At 41.2% G+C, this 4335-nt stretch overlaps 1 long non-coding RNA gene across 1 annotated transcript in view; it reads left to right on the forward strand.

The window, feature by feature from the left end:
• Positions 1-269: 269 nt before the first annotated feature.
• The window catches only part of LOC116699377 (uncharacterized), an 18695-nt gene continuing 14629 nt past the window's right edge, over positions 270-4335 (forward strand). Inside the window, exon 1 of the long non-coding RNA XR_004334425.1 lies at positions 270-281. This is a non-coding gene — a long non-coding RNA (uncharacterized LOC116699377). The remainder of the gene's footprint in view (positions 282-4335) is intronic.

The following is a 4335-nucleotide window of genomic DNA, read 5'->3' on the forward strand; positions in this document are numbered from 1 at the left end:
CACACACACACACACACACACACACACACACACACACACACACACACACAGTAAAGAATAAGGTGACAGGTCAGGGCAATGGATGACTGTGTAGGTGTTTGCCTTTGGACCAGATTCCTGTGTTTACATTGCACACTACAACTCAGTATTGCCACTGTTGTAATTTCAGCTTGACCCTGACCTTCCCCCAGGCTACAGGGCTAGGGCTACATAGGTTACCTAGGTATACAATAAGAGTACAAAAAGGCAGTAAAATTAATTAAATATAAGGGTTCTTCTTGGTACAGCAAAGGAAAACATACAGATAGCATTACAGTCACCCAAGTTTGTATTTTTCAGATGAAAAATAGTTGTATATGAACGTTATTACAATGCAGTGTGACGGGCTGGAGAATGATTACTAGAATTGTTTTGTCCTTGTGAATTATAGAGTGTGTTCTAGACCTACTCTATCTGTAAAGTGTCATGAGATAACTCTTGTTATTACGAATTGATTCTACGAATAAAAACTGAATTTAATTTAATTGAATCTGTCTTTGCAGCTACCTGTTGATATCAGCATTGACTGTCACTGTGTGGATTTAAAACTGATAAGGGCATTGACAGGCAGCAGAAAAAAATCCTTCCATCTTTGCTTCTATCCATCAATTCCATTACCTGCAAAGCTTGTCAATGACTGACAGCTCGGCAGAGCAGCTGGCTCGTCAGCTATATGCTTGACCTGGTTCATTGGCAGGCTGAATATGAACCTTCCCGTGTTACCTGGTAGATTCTTACACTCTAACTAAATCTGACACTGGAATGTGTCACTCCTGTTTTGTACCAAAGTGATACCACAAGATTGTCCATTTAGTCGTTATGGGAAGTTTTACAAGTAAAGGGTTTGGCAGGTTAAATTAGGTTGAAGACAACAAGCACCAGAACACAACAGGAAGCCAACCACAGGACAACATTAGAATAGGTAGTTGAAAGGGGGGCTGACTGCTATGAAATGACACATTCTTCTGCAATGAACTCCCACACGCAAGCACGCACACTCATTCACCCATACACACACACAAATGTTAGTGGGTTTTAGATAAGGTAACAATTGTAAATATTTACCATGCAGAAAGGAATGGGAATGACAGACATTTAGGTATTTTGTAGGTGCAAATGCACCAACCCCAATGCACTCTCTCTTTGTCTCTCTACATACAACATCATGTTATACTCCAGTAGAGACTAGAAACTGATGATTGTTCTGTGGCAGGTAGATGAGAAAAGTGCTTTTCTTAGCAGCGAACTAGAAATAGCAGCTTAAATCGTCTGTCACCTACAGTCCAGCTGCTGCAGGCACATGGGCAGTGGTCACAGACATCCATGAACATACCAGAGGGCCTTGAATTGTGGTTACATTTTTTAAAACATTTATAAAATGATGTGGTTTTGTCTAATTTATTTGACTCATTTTCTCCACACATCACAAACGCAGGCCACCCAGGTCTTTAGCTGTACTAACTAAAGGGAAAATAAATAACAGCTGACACAACTGCACAACAGAGTGTTTTACCATACTGGTGGAGAAGCATAAGAACCGTATACAAACCGGTCAGAAGAGCTCCATCAATGCATTCCAAAAAAGTCAGAGCTCAAATGGCAAACAAAATGTATGACTCAATATCTCTCATTCTGAATTCATGCATGTCCTAATAAACCTGAATATTGTTTTACATCAGCCGTGGAGCGTTTTTTGTGTTCCTTTTGTCATGGCCTGTCAACATTTGTTCAACCGTAGAGGACTCTAAAGTGTTATGGCAGATTGTCAGCCGAGCTTTCAAATCCAAGTTATGTCAACAGAGGACAGGAGAAATGGAGAGAGAGAAAGTGGGATTTTCCATTCCAATTAGTAACAAATAAGCATTTACAATTTCAGTGGGGTGTGGGGGGGGTTACATGTTTTACCATCAAAACCATTTACAAGAACATTGCAGACATTTTTGTAGAACACAATGATCATTTGTAAAATAACACTAGCTACTCTATCCGGCAAGGCTCCATATTAGTTATACCACATTAAGACCATGCGATTTTCCACAGATATGCCAATATGTATATATGTATTATATATATATATATATATATATATATATATATATATATATATATATCTATCATATATGTACTATTTAATCTTTTTTTAAAAATCAAAGATGAGCAGCTGGTGTGCAGCTCACTTTGTATTTTTGCGGGAGGGGAGTGGAGAGAGGGGTCTATTGTATAGAGCCAAGGACTCAAACTGGCCCTCCTTTGGAGCACTTACAGAATCAATGGGCAAGTGCCAGGGCCTCCTTTGTCACTGACCCCCTGCACTCCTCTTATACCCCGAACTTTGTCATAAATTCATCTCAAAACACCACACACACACACACACACACACACACCCACACACACACACACACACACACACACACACACACACACCACCCCCACACACACACAAACACACACACCACACACACACACACACACACACACACACACACACACACAAACACACACACACATCATACACACAGTGCCCTGTGCCTCCACCCCCCGTAATGCCCCTGGCCCACGGCATTGCCATATGTCTACCACAAAGGCCCTGGCAGCTCCTCACTGCTTTGTACTTTCTGCACACTTCAACCTACTGCAACATGTGAGAAAGACCCTGCAGAACGACTGGCAGGCAACTACCAAACACCCCAGGCTTTTGTGAAAGATGGTGATTCAGCTGATTCCACTGTTGCCTTACAGAAATACTGTTCAATGGGTATAGGCAAAATCAAGCACAATCTAATGTAACAGTTGTCTACTGAAAACCCTGTTTCATTACAGTTTTGCCAGCTTTGTCACTTATTGGATGACATATTCCCGTTTGAGTTGGGACATTTCTGCAAGCTCTTATTTCTTCACTCATTTTGTGTGTGCTGTGGAAAGTATTTATACAGTTCTTTGTTGTATTTTACATCAACATTTCAAAACCCTGAAAACGAGCCTTTCACCTTGTTTTACTTAGAGAGAAATCAATGCACTGCCATAAGTGGATTATTACCGCTTGAAGCCTTGGTAATGTGTAACCTGCTGCCCCTCACTGAGCCACTTCTACTGCCCTCTAATGTTACATGTTACACCTTATGTGCAAGTTGCACTCAGTGAAAATCACCACCATCTCCGCAGCAGGATAATCATTTGTCATCGTTGATTTTCTATCATCTAGGTCATGGCAACTATTGACAAGAGTCCAGTGTACTCTTGTCACTCAGGATCTTGTTTCAAAGTGTAGTAAAGTAACTTTTTTAACAGTAACTTCATTCTACTTTAAACCCTGTGAACAGCTCAGGGTCAATGGTTAAAATCCAGGGATTCGTTAGCCAAAGAAATGGTGCCAGCACTACATTAATTCATTATTTAACAAATGGCCATAACATTTCTAATTGCAGATACAAATCCTACTTGATTTGACTACACACAAGGATTTGAGAAAGTAATACTCACTTTGGCTGTTATCTTCTTTTTATGCAATAGGATGGGTATTTTTATGTTGGTTTTGTGTGTTGTGGAAACATTTGAGTCTTACTCTGAAATAAACCCATCAGATCAGTAAGACAATCTGCCTTGTGGACTGAGAATCAAAGAGAACCAAAATAAAGTGATGAACAAAGAACCCTATTGCGCTGTGTTGTTAGACTTTTCCACAGAGATGAGAACTAATACGCTAACTGTGAACATTTTGACAGCAAAGTCAATATGGCCGTGTCAAAAAAGACATATACAAGCATAATATTTAAAAAAAGATGTGTATACTGACATACGTAAATAAATCTGAGATTGAAAACTAATTCCCTCCCACGAAGAATGACAAGGACAACATGCAGACGAAATACAGAGCAGAGTTTTGAGGCAGAAAGGATGTTCACAAAGAGAGATGATGAGGGGAAAGGCAGGATTAAGTGAACAATGAAGATGGGTCCCCTTTCCTCCCCTTCCCTTGGGCTGCTCTGTCCTGTTGCAAACCAGCCTGGCGAGTTGCTGAAACATGTAGAGCCAGCAGGGTGACTCAGGACCGGGCACTTGGACGTGACCCAGATCCACCACTGCTGTGCATTTCTGATTGAGAAGTGTCAGATAAAGCAGGTCAGGACCTGCCATCACTTCAAACTATTACTGACATTCAGAGGCAACGAAGGAACAGCTTCTCTGGCACTACTTAGCAAGACAGCCAACTCAGCTGATGCTCAGGGGAGAGCAGAGAGGGAGTGGGGTGGGAGGAGAGCAGCAATGTGTGTGTGTGTGTGTTTGTGTGTGTGTGTG

The sequence above is a fragment of the Etheostoma spectabile genome, chromosome 1 (genome assembly GCF_008692095.1).
Source record: "Etheostoma spectabile isolate EspeVRDwgs_2016 chromosome 1, UIUC_Espe_1.0, whole genome shotgun sequence".
Classification (NCBI taxonomy): Eukaryota; Metazoa; Chordata; class Actinopteri; order Perciformes; family Percidae; genus Etheostoma; species Etheostoma spectabile.